We start from the raw sequence: 21,686 nt of genomic DNA, 5'->3' as shown, positions 1-21,686 counted from the left end.
CCGCTTGAATAGTGCTTTGATTCCTCTTTCTACCTGTCACCCACACACATCTGTCGAGTCAGACTCATTTAAAACATCATTTCTCACATTGTGAACAGGGATAACATCTGTGTAAGTGACCAGAAGTCATTTTAATATGAATTGAACAGGGTCGGAATGGGGGCCTTGGCTTCCTGGATCTGCATTTATAATTTTTATAATCAATCTGTCAGAAACCTTTATGATTTGTTAGGGTAACATGTAATACATTCACAAATGCAGGATAGCATCATATTTAAAGCTCCAGTATGTAACTTTACTTTGGTTATGGGTTTTTACGGCCAATAATTGATGCCAATTTTCGGGCCCATATATTTAGCCAATTGCCTCTTTTTTTTTTCTCTCCATTTGATAAAATATAACAAAACACTGCTTAACCTCAGTAACCAGTTAATTATAGTTATTCCAATAAAAAACAATGTATCAACTAAATATTGAATAAACAAAAAGGTAATCAAAAAACGCTGCTAGGCTTAATCAGCATTGTGCGAACTCACTTGGCAATGTCTTGGATGTAACAGGACAACAAACCTGGTTGATATGTTGTTGAATATTAATTAACTTCAGTGTTTGAACATGCTCAGTATAAAACACAGCAGTATAGTGAAATCAGTGCAGTAGTGGAATATGATGGTGAAAAAAAAAGGTCACATGAGATATGTAATTTGGCTCATGATGAAAATCAATGATCTCAGCCCGACAACAAGTCACTACACTGCTTTATCATTAACTAGCTGTTTAATAAATGATACACGCATGCGTCCCAGACTGTAGACGAGGAGCAGACTTCACTTCAGTGAAATGAAACTTTGTAATGACGGTTGCTGCCCCCCCACTAATGAAACGGGACATACATGATTTACGTGGGTTACAAAGTTAACAAAACTGACCTTTATTGGAGGGAGTGACATGAATGATGGCATAATATGGTCAGAATCAAACCAGACAGGCTGAGACATTTTTGTCTTGTGGACCTCATGGGGTTTAGGACTCTGCAAATGCTACATAGTTTCCCCCACAAGCTTGTAATTACGTTAATAAAATCCTCTGCTGAAAAGTTTCTGTTTTTATGACAATAGAGAGGGGGGAAAAAATTGCAATTGCTATGTGACTTGCCAAAATGCTCACAGCTGGCAAGAAAAACAGACAGAGCAAAGTCACTTTGACTCATGTCCAAGTGTAGGTTATAAATCAAAGCTAAATACCAATTCAGCATGTACGAGGAATAATAAACAGGCCACTATTCATCAGTTTAACTTTGAGCTGCACTGATTCATGCACTTGTTTAAGAATGTATTACCGATAGTGCCAGAAAAGTAGGTACAGATGTGTCTGAACACAATATGATTTATGTTTCAAAAAATGTATCTATACCAAACGGTGGCATCTGTTGTGAAATTCAGATAAGATAACACAATATTTTTTATTTAAAAATCGTAGACTGAAGTTGAAAAAGTAAGTCAGCAACAAGACAAAGAGAGGTACAATTCAATAACACCTAAAAAATAGTGTTGTCACTGACGTTATTGTCTGTTTTGTTCTGATCTATATAGAAATATATGCCTCTATGTCCTGCTATCGATTATTGGTATCAAGTATTGAGTATTTTCCGGTTTGTCAGAATCAAATTTGAAATGCTTCTAAATGTAACGATGAATGAAGGAAAGATGAAGTCAAGGATGTTTGAAAGCTAAGATTAGGACCACGGTGAACAACCAGTGGACAGGATCCATTTAGGGCTGCAACTGTTAATCGATTATTAATCGATTGCTAAATGAATCATAAATTAAAACCTGCTCTCTGTTTTTTCAGCTTCCTAAATGTGAACATGTTCTGGTTTCTTTGCTCCATATAACAAAGAAATCATTCAAACCGGGAGGTCGACAAAACATCGACATTTTGTCAACATCTTCTCGCATTTTAATGGTCCAATTAACAATAAATAGTTGTTATGTATGCATATGAATGAATGAATGAATGACTATCAGCAGGCGAAGGTGGCTCGGTGTTTCGACTGGAAGGTTGTGGGTTTGACCCCCTACATGCCAATGTGTGCTTGAGCAAGACACTTGCCCCCCCCCTTTTGCTTTACTGTGAATCATGGGACATTTGACATTATGAACAGCATCAGAAATACCTTTGACGCTCTGTCCTGCAGTTCTGTGACGCTAATTGACGATAACGGAATCAGTCCGCCTGCGTAATACGTTTAATGTCGATTTATTTCTTGAATCCCGGCATCATCCAAACACTGTTCTCCACAACTGACCAGTGTCAGTCAGTGTCACACCGTCCAGCCGTGTCCTCAGGTCTAAACAGATGACGAATGAGATGGTGAGACTGATAAAATATTGAATTTGAGACTTGAGTAAAAAGTGCTGAGCATAGCTCTCAAATAACTTTCTGATTTTGTTTTCTTTACATTTTTTATATTTCAAATATAAAGATTCTTTATTATGAAAAATCAAAGCAATTGTAAACAGTAACGTTTAACTATTGGACAATTCAGTGTAATTGTCCAATAGTTTTTCTACAGTAGGGCTGGGAGATTGCTCATAATAATTGCAATAAATATCAGATAATGAATGAATGAAAGTGGAACAAACCATTAATTGTGGCACACTTTTCAGGTTATTACAAAATGTATTAAACACCCAAACCAATTTCAAAGTGCAATGTATTAAACTCCACCTTTCTTGTGTTGCTATTGTTGCAATAATTACTGTTATTGAATTGTTGCCCTGCTCTCTTTCATGGACTTAAATTCCATGTATATATTGCTTGAGCAAAGGTTTTTTATTCTCTGTAGTTTTCCATCAGACAAAATATGTCATTTTCGCTGTCACATACAGAATAAAAGGATAATAAATACATGTAATAATGGAAAACAGCTTCACTGCCATTTTGCCTGTATCACCTTTCTGCTGCTTTACCCATAACACTCTTTCTCCCCCCTGAGGGAAAATGTAGAAGACCCTTTTAAAAGTCCAGCTGTGCCTTTAAAAGACTTTGTCACACCAGCAATGGGGTTCCTTGAATTGCTGTGCAGAATATCCTCAGAAGAGAGGGGTTTTTTTTTCTCTTCCATCTGACATGGCCTTATTTCCTGTGTCACCACACTTCCCCTTGGTGATTTCATATGAAGAGTCAAAATATTTGAGCCTGCGATGGTGACTGTGTCAAACCCTGCCTTGACATTACTGCACTGCAATCACACTCTCACAGGTGCACACACACACACACACACACACACAGTAAACAGGCACACAAAGTTAGCCGTGTCACACTATCTTTTCATGTGAAACACTATAGCCACTGGCCCATTCTCTGCATCCTAACACTTCCGTGTGCCTCTACCAATCACACAGCGTGTCATCACCTCCCATTTTTGTTACCTGATATCATTTAAGGAGGAGCTAAGCCGGGTAAAGAATAACGGCTGTGGTTGTACATGGACGTATGCTTGTGTTTGGAGTGTGTGTGTGTGTGTGTGTATCTGTGCCTGTCACGACGGGTAGATTCCTTGTTGGTGAGGCTGAAACCGAAGCTGCCTGGGCTTGTTGTTGATAGCCGTGTCTCACCCACTCACTGCCCCAGAGGGAGTCAGGACCAAGACCACTGCTCAGGGTCTGTCTGTTCACACACATGAAACACGGGCTTGGATTACACAGGGCTCAAATATGACTCATCCCAAGAAGGGGGGGGGGGGGGTTTAGGGGAAGGCCGTGTCTGTTGTTTTGCACAAATGCACACACACACACACACGCACATACACACTGCCCACAATGATAGCTACATCACAGGCTCAGAGTGAGGACCTTGTGGTTCCACACACCTGCCAAAGACAGATGTTAAGAATAAATCAGAGAGACGCTCTGAGTGAGGAGAAGCTCCACACGGCTGCAACTCCACTAACTCACTACACCGTGCGCTAACTGGAGAGCAAACAGCTGCACATGACAACACACACACCAGTGATGAAAGCAACAATAGCACGCATGCACCTGACACGCATACAGAGCGAGAGAGAGAGGCTACATCTTAGTGGGAGAAAGAAAGTGCTTTTCCTCCCTTTCTGCCTCCCAGGCTCCACCACTCCTGCTTTTGTGTCTTCAGCTCTGTTCTGTTGCCGTGTAACCTGCTCTCATCCTCTGGAGCTGAGGGTTTATGAGTGTAATTGTTCTGGAAGAAGCTGAAATCCTCCAACGACATATAAACAAGTCACAACAAGGCTGAAAGCGGTGTGGGCGGCTTGGAGAGGAAGCGCTTTTTTCCGCTGCTGACTGGTTGAATCTCATGATTTCTTCATTTTAAATATAGCACCACCGGTTTGAGAAGAATCAACAACTCTCGCACAGAGCCTGGCCTTTAGAGTGGATGTGTTGCAAGGTAATGCGCTAAAAAGGGAAAGGGGGGGGGAAAAAAAGCCACTTGAAGGTAAATGTGACCTCGAGCAAATAAAATCAAACTGACACACTCGTCCTACGTCCTGTCAGTCAGTGTGGCACACTTCCTGGCTCTAGAAACCAAGTGTCATAAAAAAAGAAAAAGTCAGATGCATTTGCACAAGAGCGCTGCTTTTGTCTGTGCTGGCAGCCATGAGCCTGGCCATCTTTTGTCACTTGTGTGGGGTTTTTTTTTAGCCTTTGCCGTCTAACTGGCTGGGAGAGGCAAAGTGGTGTGTGTGTGAGAGCAAGCGTGTGTACATCTGGTATGCGTGTGGCATGTGTTTGTGCTTGTGTCATAAACAGACACCCTTCATGCTTTGTGGCCCAGAAACAGGATAAAAAAGTGACTTAACCAGCAGCTCGCTGACATTATCTCTTCTTTGCGTTTCCCAGAATGCCAGCCTGCAGAGAAACTCTGAGTATGTGCACAAAGTATTTTAAGGCGAGACAACTCAACTTATTTAGGTGTTTTTTTTTTACATAATGAGATTACACACAAAATCAAATTTGCTGTTTCCATCGTGATACGTTTACTTGGGAGGTGAGCTGTGGGCTTTCAGCGAGATATACAGCGTGACATTGTACTTGTGCGACGACAACGAACAGCGACATTGAACGCGACACAACAGACAACAACGGAGGACATCCAGCAGCTTTTTTTTTCTAATTTTACTAAAATGGAACGGTTGGGGCTGGTCATTTTGGAACAATTCCTAATGGAGACGCAAAAAATGGTACGGTAATGTACCAAACTGAACTGTTCCACTCAATGGAAACACGGAACATGCGTGACGCAATGCCTTGAAAGCAAATCCTAGACAGATTCCTCAAATATTCTGCCATATGGGCAAGAAGCCATTGGATTCAAGCTGTTGGTCACACTTTTGTTGGTTGGCTGTTGGTTAGCTCGAGCGTTAGCCTCTGCCAAGTCGTCGCCAGTTCTGTTTACATGTGTTCATGTTACTCAGAAGTGTACGGCAAAGAATGTAAACAAATATGATACCGCGACACAATGAATCCGTTGCCTGTAGGAGTTTTTTTTTGGCATAAACACTGGAGTGTCTGAAGAGCTGATAGTCAAATGTACTTTAATTTACGCAAGTCCACCGACCAATGGGAGAGCTAAGGAAAAAATTATACATAGAAAACAAATATTACATGAAACTTTCAAAATGAAATGTTCTGATTAAGGTTAAAGGTAAGATTTGAATTGTGGTTATGTTATGGTTACAGTTACTTTGACAATAGTCAAAGTCTTCTTAGTACTTCAAATATAAGAAACCATGAATCTCCTCACAAGAACTATGAAATTATGTTGTTGGAAGTCCAAATACAGAAGAAAAAAAAACAGAGATCAACAAAAACAGCAAGCAAATTAAAAACGGTAACAGAAATATGAAGAATGTGTTGACATAGACTGTCAGAGGATTTATCTTGTTTTTTTTTCTTTTTTTGTCTTCCAAAGAAAGTTGCTCCGCTCTGTCTGCTTCCAATCACTGGGCAAAAAGAAAAAAAGAAAAAAGAAGAAGCCCAATTTTGGTCCCTGTGATGCCGATGAGTCTAACATCCATGACTCAAGAGGTCAGGCAGCCAATCCAGGCTGAGTATTAGGGGTTAAGGGGATGAAACCAAGTGTGAAATGTGAGAAGACAAGCCAACAGGGTTTCTCAGGCAACAAATAGAAAGGCGACAAACATATCTCTGTGAATGTGAGGAACGTGAGGTATGTTAGGAAGAAAGCGCGTCACCTCACCCTCGATTCAGACGAGCGCAAGATGGAAACAGAATTAGAGTGGCTTTTTGAACTGGCTGAGTTTAGATGTGTTAATCAGTTAGAGCCTGTTGCACTTCAGACAGAAAGAGCATGTGTGTGTGTGTGTATACTACGATTTAATTTGAACACACCCGTCTAAATGTACGTTTCAGCACTGTATGAGAGGTAACACGTAAAACGTGTTTATGACGTGACCACTCTCAGGTACACTGGACATGTGACTGTGCAGGAAGCAGATTCTCTCCTCCACAGTTTACACTGAAACAACAATGAAGTCAAAAACAAAAACTAAAAGCCAGGATTTCTTTTACGAGAGCAACGACAAGGGGAAACTGAAACTGAAAAGTGATCATGGGGCTTGTTTATTTATTTACAAATGACAATAAAAACTAATCGGGAAGTAAATGCAGGTAACTCAACTCAAAAGTCTCCATTTCTGCAATATCTATCTGTCATGACACAAGACAAGATATGATCTTAGATTTGATAAGGTATCTGTGATGGCTTTTCCTGCTTTTAAAGTCTGTTGTTGCTTGATAAAAAATACACAGTATCGACAAAATTATATTTACAACACTTACTTTTAATTTTAAGCCTAGTTATTTGTGCTAAAGCAGAATTTCACCATATTCATAGTGAATTTCATTTCTAACACATGTAAATATCCTTCATTTCAGATTAAAACGCCAAAGAAATAAACAATTTTTAGTTTGTGAGTGTATTGTCACATTTAATGAAAAAAAACATTTCATTAGTCGTGAGAAACCACCTGTGTGCAGCTTTATGTCCCCATATATATAGTATAGAGTACAATATATCGATATAAAATGATATAATAAGTATATGACGATAAGATCATTTTAGTGTGTAGTGTGTAGTAGAGCAGTGTGGGCACGGGAGTGTGTGTGTGTGTGTGTGTGTGTTTCTGGCAAGTCCACCGCCACTTGGACTAGCGCTGGTTGACGCGAGAGCGAGAGAACGCTCTCGACCGAGAGATAATCCATCTGGACTGTTTCCTTACAAAACATATGGAAAAATGCTGAAGCTTTTTTTTCCCCACTTTTCCGCCCACAGTAACTATTAATATCTCACACACAGAACATTCGCTCATGTCCCACTAAGGACTGGAATTCCTGCTGAAACACAGTCATCGGTCGGAGCATTGGAAAGAGGCGGCCGGGCTTTTTTCATGCACTCGACATGTATGTGAGCGAAGTTGAGCCGAGAGTCACATAAACACAGAGTAATGATGTGCACTCAACATACTTTGTCTCCCTCCCTCTCTCTGTCTCTCCACACAGACACACACACACACAGATTCACTGAAGGTAAAACTGAAATGACGTAATCTGAAGCTTCAGACATGACGCAACTTAGTTTGCCCAAGCAATTTTGGCAAAGATTGCATTTCTTCAACAACATAATATATTCTACCATCAACAAGGACCCTTGAATAGTCACAACAATGACCTGACAGGCTCTGTCTGCAGCGGTGCCAAAAACCTGTGTAGAAACGACAGCGCCGTAAATTGTTTTAATTATAAGATAACAGCCTGTGGAAACATCAACCTTTTTCTTCAAGTCCTCTGCAAGATCCAAACATAGAGTATTCCCTGGAAAACACTGTTATTGTGTGTGTGTGTGTGTGTGTGTGTGCGCGCATGTGAATACAATATTCATTTTGCTGCAGGAGGACAATCTATGCATAACAATGAGAGGCGCTAATGAAATCAGCCATCAACCTGAGATACATACATATTAAAGCAAGACCTCAGAGTGTCATTCGCTTAGTGCATCATTTGTTCCCACTCCTTTTTTTCTCTCTCTCTGCCACCTGACCTTTATAGTACATGCACCCCCCCCCCCCCCCCCCCCATCCGCTTCTCAACGCTAAAAATAGGAAGTGTACCTGCAGTATTGTGGCATTACACAAACATGCGTCTTTAAAAGCAGCGACACGCTCGCCGTCATCCTTGCGAAACATTGCATATCACATCTGTGCAGTGTGTACTCTGTAGGATTTCAAGTATGCACAGCTGATAGTGAGTGACCAAAGTTTAGTTAACCAACAAGCAGCCTTTAACGGATAATGTTTAACATCACATATAGTAACCACTGTCAGAGCTGCACCTTCACTATAATGTCATATCATCCCAGCTGCCGGGGAACAACGCCCCTCCCTCCCTCCCTTCCCTCTAAGCATGCTTCACAGCTCTGGTCTCTCTGTCTCTCTCTTTTCTCTCCCGTAACCCCCACCCCCACGCTGGCGGGGAAATGGATCCCTCCACCTGACAGTGGCCATTTTGAGCCTTCTCTCCTCTCCTCTCCATGCTCCTGCTTCCTGGTAAACAATAGGAGAGGGATAATTGATCAAACAGCCAGGGAACCCTCCGAGCAGGGGAAGGTCACCACTGCCCGCCAGCCCTGCTCAAACGAGGGGGGTGGGGTGGGGGTGGGGGGGGAGAAGAATAAGTGTGCGTGCGTGCATTTGTCTGAGTGTATATATGTGTGTGTCTATTCATGTATTGCACGTATGACTGTGTTTGTGTGCATGTGACCAACTGTGAAAAGAAGCCACAGAGGTAGAGGCGCACAGAGCAGTGTGTGTGTGTGTGTGTGTGTGTGAGGGGTGGGGAGGTGGAGGGTCTCTGTGACGCTCTTGAGCTGCCATTTTTCTTTCCTGACAAAGACTCCATCTGCCACAGAGCCATTTGCTGCCTCCCGAGTCGACGGAGCATTCTGCGTGCCACGTTCACCTTCATGTCACCTCTACACCGCTCACGCCTTGCTGACGCTGTACACATTCACTCTCTCTCTCTCTCTCTCTCTCTCTCACACACACACACACACACAGACACGCACAACTCCTTTCACCCACTCACAAACAAACACACACTTTCAGTTTATGTCATACTATCTTTGCTCACTCTCTCTCTCTTTTACACACACACACACACACATATGTGTGTGTCTCAGCATGGTTGATATCACTGTGCAGCCATCAGCGCTGTGCATTGTGGGAGTGTCTGTTGGGGCAGAGAGACGCGACAGGGGCTGAGGGATTCACACGCCTCTGAAAGACAGCCAGAGGGAGTGAGTGAGGGAGGGAGGCAGAGAAAGAGGGAGAGATACGGAGGAGGGGTTGGGGGTTGCTGGGGTGTGGGGGGGGGAGGCTGGTAACTGGAAATGAGAGATGGCATTTTAAAGAGGAAGCTGAATTTCACCTGCAATTACCGTAGCTCCGGGGCACATGGCTCGGTTAAGAGACATTTCATTCCAAAGCCACCGCGTATAACTGCCGCACTGAGCCCGGAGAGGCGCATAAAGAAGGAGGGAGAGAGAAAATAGAGTGGTGGAAAACTCTCCTTTGCCCAAGATGGCCCTCAGCAGATGCAGTGATGAAAGAGAGGAGACAACCAGGGATGTGACTGGTAAATGAAACCCAGCAGAAAAGGAGAGGAGGAGAGGAGAGGAGAGGAAAGGAAAGGGGCAGAGACAGAGAGGGAAGAAAAAAAGGTATCTCATTCAAAGGGCCCCAACTCGGCCATCTGCACACCAGACCAGACAGCTGAACTGGGCCTCAGAGAGCACACAAACATACACACACGAACACATGTACCCATGCACACACTGAACAAAGAGCAAACCACATCCAACAAACACAGAGGCTTAAACCCTCACAGTTAAGTCAAATCTGAATGTGCTTAATGATTAATATCATGTCTAACATTCCTTGTTCTCTTTCTATGAAACTTCCCTCTCACTCTCTTAAAACTCCAAACGGAGCCGAAATGTTTTTCTCCCCGAGGCTCCGTGTCCTGGCTAGTTTCACCAGGCACGCTGCTGTGTTTCATAGGAGAAGTGTGACTGCACAAATACAGTAATGAGCTCGCACTGGGAGCTGGGGGCCTCCTGGCACCGCTAATGGCTCCTCTGGACTGCAGCTGTAACCAGGTTACAACCTGGGTCGACACACAGGCCCTCGGACTCACAAAGGCCCAGTGGGGACAAACTATTCTCTGCTACAGGCACACATCGAAGTTGGAAAAACCAGATCCACAGTGGTCTGTGTGGCGGGTGTGTGGGTGTTTGAAGTACAAGGAGAGAAAGAAAGAGGATCTAGTGGAAGGCGGTTCGGGGGCAGGAAGCAGAGCGGGATGTCAAGAGACGAGGGGTCATGGTACAGACAGAGACCGAGGACTAAAGACAGTTGAAGAGATGTGGTTTGGCCATAAATGCAGCAGATAGACCCAATAAACCCGGAGGCTCTAACAGAGCAACAGCTGGTGTGTGAGTAAGAGAACGAGAGAGAGAGATTGCGTGAGAGTGTGTGGTCTACTTGATTCTCTCCATAGAAGAGTAACCCTGCAGTGCTTACATGAACAAACTAACAGACAATAATTACAGCCCGCTAATAATAGTTAGTTTAATAGAATGTTAAATCCAGGGTAAAACCAATCGAGGACAACACACATTTCACAAGTTTAAACCCAAACAACCATGTCAGAGATTCATTATTAAAAGCTTATGCTGTGATGAAAGACCTCGCAGAGGCTACAAATGTTGTAAAAATGACACTGATCAACACAGCCGTTTGGTAAAAAAACAAGGTGTTAATTACTTAATTAATTGCAAATTGTCAAACATTTTACATGATGTGGAAAAATGAATGCCTTCAGTGCAGCTGTGATTTGTAGCTGACCTTTGACCGTGAACACTGCCACACCACAGAAAGAAGGAGAAGCCACAATGTGCCTCTGTACTCATCCCGGCTAAGAACAATGCAAGCAATAATAGAGTTTGAAAAGTTGTCCGACACACCCTGTCTTTGATAGAGGAGTGCACGGGTGAACTCGTACTTTGTTAAGCTGAATAACAACAGGCAAAATGCAAACACTGGATTTCTGCGAGTCATGACAACGACTTCACCGATTAAAGACTGGAAACTGCAGTCGTTCGCACAAAACACAAGAAAAATACACAAGAAATGCTTTTCTTCTACATCCTTTTATTGGCCTCGATGCCTCTTTAGTCTGGCTTGGTTTCTGCTTTTCTTTTAATGTGCACATTGTGTGTTCCCTGCAGGAGAGAATCCATGTTTAAACTTAATTCTACACCCCTTCCCTGATTTTAAATTCAAACCTCAATTATTACAAGCTTCAGTATTAAATGAAAACATGCAATTATTCGCAATTAATTACTCATTTCTTCTTCTTTTTTTTATCAATTGACAGCCCTAGTATTTTATAATCCCCACAGCAATAAAAAGTAGATATCTTGGATTAGCTGTTTCACTTAACCTGAGTGTGATGTGACTGGTAGGTTGGAAGGAAAGTGTAAGTGATTGCTCAGTCATCTCCTGTTTTCAAACCCCAGCAGCGAAACAGGCATTAGGGCTGAGACCAAGGGGCTCAGATTGCAATCCTGTTTGTGTGGGTCTAAAAGGTTTGTAATGTATTAGGTTTAAAGGTCTTCTCCTGCCGTTTCATAAATTACTGGCATGCAGTTATGTTACACATGACACCAAAAACTCAGCATTGTGTGCCCAACATCTTCCCTGTATCACACACACACACACAGACACAGAGTCTGGTTCCCATGACTTCAGAGGATATTACATTGACTTACATTCATTTTTCTGGAGACTTACTCTAACCTTAACCATAACTGATACTGGCCTAACCCTAACCTCATCCTGACCATACAATGTAATAATATACATTATGGGGGCTTGCTTTTTGTCCCCATAATGTGACTGTAAACAGACTCAGGTCCCCAAAGTATGATTAATACCTGAAACACACACACAAAAAGAGGTCTATACAGCTATTTTTGTAAGGATATTTCTAAGCCTAACCCTAAAACCAAGTCTTAACCCTTTAAAAAGCCATTGTATGCAGTGACAGAACATGAGGACCAGCCAAAATGTCCTCACTTTCCCAAAATGTCCTCACTCCCTATGGTTTTCAAGTTTTTCGGTTCTCACAAAGATACCCATACAATAACACACGCGCGCACACACACCCACAAACACACACACACACACACGCGCGCAGCCACTGGGAAATCTCACAGCTTGGGTTCTTCAGCTACTGTTTTGTCTGGCCTTCCATTCAAAATGCCCCCCCCCCCCCCCCCCCCTCAAATGACCGTGCACATTATCATCTAGGCGGCCGGCCTCCATTGGACTGAGGCTCCCTGGGTGCGAGCAGTGATTCATGGCACAAGGGTCTGTTAAAAGAGCAGCCTCACCCCACGCTGCAGGCCTTCACGGAGACACAAGGAGAGTGGAGGCTGTTTGGCAGTGGGGGTGATTCAAAAGTCTGGCAAGAGAACTGAACCTTGCTGAAACCACGTGAGAGGTTCGCGTGTGCGCGTGTGCTTGTGTGCTTGTGTTTGTGACCTCTTTCGGAACTTTTCTGGCATAGACGCTGACTTTGTCAGGACCTCTAGTTCTCATTGGGACCAAAACCTGGTCCTAATACCTCATTGCTGAGAAATGTTTAAGTTTAGGGCTAAGGCTTGAATTGTGGCTGTCCAAATGAATGGAAGTCAATGCAGTGTCCTGAGAAGAATAGCTGTGCAAACCTCTGTGTGTGTGTGTGTGTGTGTGTGCTCTGCCTCCGCTGCCTGCAGGCAGAGTGGGTGTGCCAACAGTTTTTAGCTTTCATGGTGACAAAACAATGGCTGCAAACACAAGTGTCGGTCGTCCAACGGCTTATCAACAGAGCAGACACAAGAGGCAAAAAAAAAAAGAAATACATGATGTTATGTTTTCCTTCCATGGCTGAGGGCGAAGACAAGCCCACAGCCAGCACACACAGCCCGACTGTTCGCGTCGTTAGGAAGGATGTGTTTAAAGTAAGGACGATAATGGGCAACAGGTTGACGGATGTGACAGAAAATGTGATAACGACAACATTTTTCCCACTATTTGAGGTTCACAGTGACTTTCTTCAGTTTGGGCTCATCTGATAACAATCAAACACGCCAGCTCCAACTGTAAACCTGACCCTAATGACGCTGTAACCCTGTAACCCTAATGACTCTTTACACCGTGACTGCAAAGGTCTGCAGTTGCTCGCTTTTTTTTTTTAATCTAGTTATTAGGTTATTTTAAAATGGATTCCAACTAATGAGATCACACGTTACATGTGGTATGGTGTCAGTGTCAGGATAGCATAAAGAATATGCAGTAGTGACGGGAAGATCGGGACGGGAGGTTAATATTTCACATGAGTGAAGTTAGGAATCTAAAAAATAACTATATTAATATTATTATAATATCATTTTGGTCAGAATAACCATCCCTAGCTTTATTGTTGGCGTTGCTTATGCCAACTTACGATTTTATGCCTGTGAAATTCTGTGATGTTTGGGATTTTGAGTGAAATGATGTGACTGAAAGTTATCTGCAGGCTTCCAGTGAGTTAAACTCAGGTGAATGGGCTTGGTAATGCTCAAGCGCAGCTTTGAATAAACCCGGTGTAATAGACCCCCTTTCACAGCAGCCATTTTCCGCATGCAACAGTAGCACAAACACAGGTGTTACCAATGACAGTAATTATGGTTCCACTTCAGGTTTAAAAGAGCCACGGTCCTGCTATTGTTCGAGTGTAAAGGGGAGGTCACACTGAATACTTGACACTTGACAGGCTGTTTCTCCTGAAAGATTTCTGTTATTCTAAAACTGCACACACACACATTTCCTAAAAATATGAGTGTTGTGTGAGACTTTTGCACAATATGTGTTGGACTTTTTTCACGACCACTAGTCCCGATGGGACCAAAGCCTGGTCCTTATAAGGCAGAACCTCATTTCTAAATGGGGATTTAGATTCGAATTGGCGTCCTAACAAGAATAGCTGCGCAAACCTCTGTGTGTGTGTGTGCATGTGCTTGTGCACGAGGAGAGAGAGAGACTGAAAGAGACAGAGACATGAATGGGAAAGCCCAAACTAATGCTTGGAGTGCGTGTTAAATCTACGCTGCTCTCTGTCCCGAGGACAATCTCGCGGCGGCTTTTCAACAATTGTAGCTCCGAGGCAAGTACTAAGTACTAAATGTTTAGAGGTTATCTCTAACACTTCCCCAAATCTAATGCAGCAGCAGCGGTTTAAGGGGCGATGGGAAGAAGACACTGTGAGAAACAAAGAGGGCTCATGAATAGGAGCTGAAAAATGATAGTAGTTGGTAGGATTGATGAAACCATATCAGGTTTTGTGACAGGCTGCGAGACACACAAATTCTTTCCCTTCAGGCAAGAAGGTGTAATTTCCCCTTCCACTGTCACAAGAGCCATGAAAACAAATGATCTGCAGCTCAGCGACTAACTGATTCAAGGTAATTTGTAATGTGCACACATCCATCTCTATCTATCTATCTATCTATCTATCTATCTATCTATCTATCCATCTATCTATCTATTAGACACTCAGAATAGAAACACTGGCATACTGCTTGGCTGTAAGACTCAGTGGGATGTGGATGAAAATGCTGGCCCCACAGGACACACACGTACACTCTCTCTCACACACACACACGCGCACACAAACACACGCACACATAAAGAGCGGACTGCTGTGGGGCTGACGCAAGACTATCTCTGTCTCACGTGTCTCTCCCCCCGGCCGCCCGCTGCTCCTGACCTTCGAGATGTTTTTCTCTCCTTCTCCCGCTCCCTTTATTCCTCTCTATTTCACACACATACACACACACACTCCTCCCTTTTCTGCACACCTCCCAGCCCCACTCCGTATTTTGTCATTAAAAGGCATTGCATTTCAAGCTCGGATCAAGCAGATGGGGGCTGCGTAAGCATCGCTGCTCCTCCGCGCAAGCACCTTCTCACAGTCCACATGCATTTGCGGCACTCTGCTGCAAGTGCACACACACATACACACACACATGTGAACGCACACATACGCACATGCACAACCTTCCTGGAACCAGAGAATCAGCCCGGCTGTGGATGGCTGCTTCAATGTGGGTAGTGCGTGTAGCTCAGCTATGTACTCCCTGGTGTAGTTGAAAGCCTTAAGATGTGCTACACAAAACAAGAATGCTAAGCAGCAGACTATTAGGTGTCATCGCTGAGCAGAGAATGAATCCTGTTTAGTCACAGTGGCTCAATGGCCAAACACTGACAAGAATATTCATACAGAGTTCAATGGGTTCACTGACAATCAGTTAGTCTTTCTATCCCTCTCTCTCACACACACACACATACACTATGTCAATGTAATATAATTATATCTCTGTGCCATTAGACATTAGACTTTCACTTGCTCTCACCCTCAACATTTGCATATTCCTCTGGGTGTTCGAGTTGAGCAGCTCTTTCCCTTTCCCTCCGCTCGTCTTCCAAGCAACAAATGTCAACTAATTACGCCATGGCTGTTTGGATGAGCTCCATCTTTTCCCTGCGCTCTGCTGTGTTCAAGACAGGCAGCCAGAGCAACAGTCAGCAACAGCCAGTGGTGGGGGCGGGTGTTGGTGGGAGTGGGGGGTGTGGGTGGGGGTGGGGGTTCAGCTACAAGGCTAAATTGATTCCCAGAGAAGGGGCTCATCAATACTTATCACAAATGATACAACCACCTCGCGCGGACCTGCAGGGGATGTAATGTATCATTCACAGCCAGAGACAGAGCAGCAGTAATGGTTTAAACTTGATAGAATCAGGTCTGGTAACACACAAGGCTAAAGAGCCGGTATGTGAAACAAGTATTTCCCTGAGCTCTGCATTCAGTAAGAAAAAAAAACCTTCATGCAATAAAAGGTCCTATTTGATCAGGAGACACACATACACAAGGCCACCGAGCCAGGAAAAAGAGAAAAGTGCAAGTCATTGTCTTTGTATGTGTGTGTGTGTGGAACAACAAACTGCCACCTTGGTGTGTGTGTGTGTGAAGTGAAGCCTTGAGCCGCACCCCTGAGTGCAGATATCTCTCACACACACACACACAGTGAGAATAAAGAGAGAATAAGAAAGACAGAATGGGACGGAGATCGGAGCTGCACGTCCTGATACACATTCACAGCTCAACACAATCCTACATCTTCACCTAGAAGCACTGACGGGCACAGTTTACAAGCATTTACATGGCTCGGAGCAGACAGCAAACTCAAAAGGATGTTTATTAGGCGCATACGTTTCATACAAATATTCTGATTAGACTGGAAGAAATCTAATTAATTGCCTGATTCACTGAATGAACCCCCCCCCAAACTCGTAATGTAATCATAGCAACTGCTTTTCAAGGGGCTCTTGTTAGATTTAATTGGGGGAGAGAGAGAGAGAGAGAAAAATCATCCAGTTTTAGTGAATGAAAATCATATTAGGCCTGAAACTGGAGGCAAGTTTTTCCTTGTGTGGCGTGAAAGAAAACTGTGAAAGCTGAAGTATGCGGTGATATATATATATATACATATATATATAAAGGAAAAACACATCAACTTTTCTGTAAACAAATATAGCAGGGGCACAGAGAGATGAGACAGTGTACTCACTGTTAGAGATGTCTTCAGCTCCTTGTCATAACTGCTGCAACACCTGGAGAAGAAAAGCAGAAACAAAACTTCAGTGTGGTTCAGGTTAAAAATACAATCTGAACACTTGATCATGTGTGTAGTTGTGATAGTGCTGGGAGATTTCCATTTGACAGCCTCAAGGGGAGGAAGCCCCTAAAACTACCTGAATATCAAAGTATAGGTTACACAGCTTGGTATTTGTGGTTTTTTTAACAGACACAGCGAGCAAAAAAATAAAAAAATAAAATAAAATCTAAACATCTAAACCACTCCAACTGCACACACTGAGATATTCACACACGGAAAGTCTCTTTCTCCCCATGCCCTTTCTTGCAAAACCTGTTTGTTGGAAATGGATCTAGACACTGGAGTTTTGAGTGTGAGGATATTTTCCCTAAACACAAGACAGTTCTTGCAGAGAACCAAGCCTTACCAACGTTCTCACGCCCATCTCTCATGCACTGTCTCTAAGGCCCTCCTGTGCTCCAGCTGAGACTAATGTGAGTGACTCACAATAACACACGCCACCCTGCATTGTATATCATCATACACAGGGACACTTGCAGCTTATTTGATTCATTTTCAAGGATCTTAATAGCGTGTGTCATTACCCTGATATTTTTTTTTCAGTTAGTTAAAAGTCATTGTGTTTTAAACTGCATTAACAAACAGTACAAACTAGGAGTGGGACAACATATTGTTTCCGAAATGACCGATTTAATCATAAGATAACATACATTAAGTAACCTGAATAATATTTACAGTGTAAACCAGGATTCTACTTGAGATATTGCACTTTTATGGACGCACTGGAGGCAAATAATGACATATTATGTAACATTTAAGCATTAAAATACCTAAAAACAACAAATCGAATGTTCTGTCTTGTTTTAGTAGCATTCCTGTATTAGCCAAAACATTTCCAACACTTTAAACGCATAAAAATTCATATTTCTATTCAAGGTAGCTGATTGTTTCTTCTCTTACTTTTAGACAAACCTTTTTGTTATTGTGAGGGTTGTATAATAGCTCCACTCTTAAGGTGCCAGACCATCATGTTAAATGCATTGAGCTGAACAGAACTTTACTTTACCACTGCAGTTCCTGCAGAATCACTGTATCAAGATATTATAGTTATGCATTGTCCCATGTTTTCCATCTCTAGTACACAGAAACTTCAGTTTCATATAGACATTTCCATACACACCAAAAACACACAGTGTTCTAACACTTGTGGGCAGCCATCTAACAAGGTTTTGTTGACAGTAAACACATCCATCTGGTTAACAGAGACAGAACCAAGTCTCATGGGTGCTGCATTGGCACGTTTTCGGTCAACTATTGCGATGACATATGTCTATTTTTACTTATAGGGGACACGTTATTTATAAAAATAACCGCTTTACGACTGAGTTTAAGGTAATTTCTTTGTATGTTTGCCAGTGATTAAAAAGTGTGCATTTTGCCGTTGATGATCCTGAGGGAGTTTTGTCTTTTCAGTTGCCCTCCGGTCACGTCAAAGTCTGCGGCACATAACGCAACACACGTCTGTCATTGCCGCGGAGCTGAGATCACCTCCTATAAATGACTGTGTCGGTATTAACCGCCGCGATTGAACTGTAACAGTTGCCTTCATTATCTGCATCTACCTCTCGTACACAGTCAGAGACAAACACACACATATGCGCAAAGTACAGACACGCAACTGCTTTGATAACTCATCACAGTCATAATGATAACAGAGAGCCAGGTAGGCTGAATTCATCTGCAGCTTTTTTCATAAAGGCCTATTAGTGAATGATTAAAGGATCGGTGCTCACAGGGCTTCAGCACGGAAAATGATTTGCCAGCCACGACGCAGGTGAATTACACTGGATAAGAAAGCCAGTGCTGCCTGCCATCATTTTCCTGACTGAGAATCCAGCTGTTAGTCTATTAACCTCATTTTAGTGTGAGATCTTACCAAGTCTAGCATCAACAGCAGATGGAAAAAATACCAAAACACACAAACGCAACGTTTCATCTCGGACTGTCGTCATAAATAACGTCAGCTATTATGATATCACGGCTTCATCAAACTGCTATTTTCACTATCAGTTAATCGGCCGATTGTCCAAAGGAGATCTTCAACACGTGACGTTTTCTACCACATAAGCAAAAAATAAATCAATAAATAAATCAAAAGCTACTAAATCACGGGAGCTGCATATGATTATCTTTTGACTGACAAATCAATTCAGACGACTATTACTTGATTACTAGATCGGTTTGAATATTTTTTTGAAATAATTTTCAGCATCTTAAAGGGGAATATTTTCACAGGAATAATGAAAAGTAAATAATTTTGGTTTGTGGACCAAGACATTTAATGTTTAAGCTTTGGGAAACAACATTTTTGAAAAGCATCACTAGTTGCAGCCCTATCCAGTCTACTAATCAATTATTGCTTCAAATCAATGACAGATTACAGCATAATAAACATTCAATTACAAAATGAAATTATCCGTTTATCTTCGAATAACAAACATGTTTCACCTACTGAGGGAACACATGTGATTGTGTCCCTGAACGTGACACGGAGCCATTTGTTAACAAAGCCATAAAACAAATTACTGCCACAAGTTATTAGCTTTAATACTTTTTGAGTAACAGCCCAAAATGCCATTTTATAATCGCCATCATTACTTACTAATTTCCATCTAATTAACTTGAAAAAAAGAGAGCGAGAGAGGAAGAAAAAAACAACAGGATGATGCAAAAACAGGAGTTATCTGCAAACACATAATTACCTGCATTTGCAGCCCGGGCATGCTTACACATGGACAGTGTACAAACCAAACTGTTGTGACATCGCTCTGAATTGTCTTGTTTGGTTTCTCTAATCTACTCCCCCCCCCCCCCTGCTTTTTTCTTTCCCCGAGCCACACTTATGTTGACTTAAGTTTAGTAGTCATTCAGCTGCACTCGGGCATCTGCACGGGGTTAAATAGAACGGCCGGACCTTTGTACGAGCCACAGAGAGAGAGGGGGACAAACAAGGAGGAAAGAAAGAAAGAAAGAAAGAAAGAAAGAAAGAAAGAAAGAAAGAAAGAAAGATTACGCATGCTCCGTGTGAGTCTTCTCTACAAAAAAACTTTGTTGGTATTCTTGCATGGGAAACAAGTGTACACTGAAAATACACATCTTGAGATTGGCCTATAATCCTTTGCTTTTGAATATTTGATGCCGTGTTTAGAGGAGCAACACTGCTGAGGTGTTTGTCTCTGTTGTCTCGACTGATCTCTGGCACGCCGGCTCCCTGTGGGAGTGAGCTGGGTGAAACTTGGCCGCAGACATTTTCCTGAAGCCCCCAGAACAAAACAGGCGAGTCTTGACAGTCTGTCCGCCACAGAGTCGTCACACAATCAGTTGCAGGAAACCAATCCCTAAATAGCAGTGATTCATCTCATCATCACACACAATGCCAGTACACAGCGCACAAAGACGCTCTCTCTTCCTCTCCCTCTCTCTCTCTCTCTTTCTCCGTCTTACCCTATCTGTCTCAACCCCCCACCTCAGTGTGGTCTCTCATGCTGCTTAAAAATAAGTGCTTCTCCCAGCTTTCTTTGCCCTGTGATTTACTGGCAGTGTTTAACTGCAGGGCAGCATCTTTTATCGTTACATGATCTGGGGCTGAAAGCTGACAAAATGCAATCTGTGTGCGAGTACCTTTTGTATTTGAGTGAGTGTATGATCAGGGCAACGAGGGAGCGGGAAGAGCAATAAAAAAAAAAACTTGTATTAGCAACGTTTGTCTAAGTGCAATTCGAATCCTCCCAGCCTCTCCGTGCTGTCTATGTATGTGTGTGTGTGTGTGCGTCGGATTTACAGTGCGTGTGTTTGTCATTCTGCTAAATGGTTTCTTCCTTGACTTGATGGAGCAAGTGCCATCTCCAGGGAACAGGTTACACCGCACACGCGCGCAAAGTAAAGCTCTCTGAGACTGGCGGAGAGCTCAGAACATTAGCACGATCCATTTTTGAGAGGCAGAGCGTACATACTGTATATATATGAAATAACATTCAGCGATATTTCTGTCTCCATACGCATGTCGCTTGGTTATGGAAGAGATTTTCACAGAACTAATGCTAAATTGTACCGAATCTGGCTCTCTCTAACCTTGTACATCATTAGAAATAGTAATTTCTAATCCACAAAACACTGATATATACTGTATAATAATAATTAATAATTTAATATAACGTTCAAATTGCCAGTCTACAGTCGCCACCAGATATTTTAAAGTAATTAACGACTGTTGAGCAGAGCTTAGCCTGCGTGCGTGTTCTTTGGCAGCATCAGAAAGGAGACAACAGACAAATAAGTCAGCTCCTTAAACTGCAGTCAGTTGTCACCAAGATGAAGATGTTTACATTTCAGTGTCGAAAGGGTACAGCCTCTGCTTAATTCTATACAGTAACTCATCGCTAAAAACTCTTCTAGCTTCTCTATTTTATTGCACCCAATCCTATTCATCTGTGTCACGTTTTGAGTTTCCATGATAACCCTTCTCTTCATGGCAGACAGTCCGTTATTGCATTAGCAACTCCACTTCCTTTTTCTTTTGCTTATTTTACTTTACTTTTTTTTCTTAACCCTGATTCAGTTGGGCATTGGAGCTGTCCCCGCAGGTAGTGACTACCCACAGCTCTGCTCGGAGCAATGATATCAGTACAGTAATGTGACCACATCATCAGCGGAGGATAATCAGGCCCCGACACAACAGGTCCAGTGTATCGTTACAGCCTGGGATGATCCATCAGGATGACGTGTGAAGGTCAGAATAGCCGTGACCAACACAGCTGTCACGTCTCCTCCCAGGACACTCTTGGCTAACTGGCCTTCCAAAACACTCA

The 21,686-nt window shown here is 42.7% G+C and overlaps 1 protein-coding gene across 1 annotated transcript in view; it reads right to left on the bottom strand.

The window, feature by feature from the left end:
• The window catches only part of baz2ba (bromodomain adjacent to zinc finger domain, 2Ba), a 78,521-nt gene that overhangs the window by 45,538 nt on the left and 11,297 nt on the right, over positions 1 to 21,686 (bottom strand). The window contains exon 2 of the mRNA XM_058630354.1: positions 16,771 to 16,813. The gene's annotated coding sequence lies outside the window, so the exon portion shown is untranslated. The remainder of the gene's footprint in view (positions 1 to 16,770; positions 16,814 to 21,686) is intronic.

Source organism: Solea solea, chromosome 5 (genome assembly GCF_958295425.1).
Source record: "Solea solea chromosome 5, fSolSol10.1, whole genome shotgun sequence".
Classification (NCBI taxonomy): domain Eukaryota; kingdom Metazoa; phylum Chordata; class Actinopteri; order Pleuronectiformes; family Soleidae; genus Solea; species Solea solea.
The sequence above is the reverse complement of the archived record's forward strand: the minus strand, read 5'-3'. Positions and strand labels throughout refer to the sequence as shown.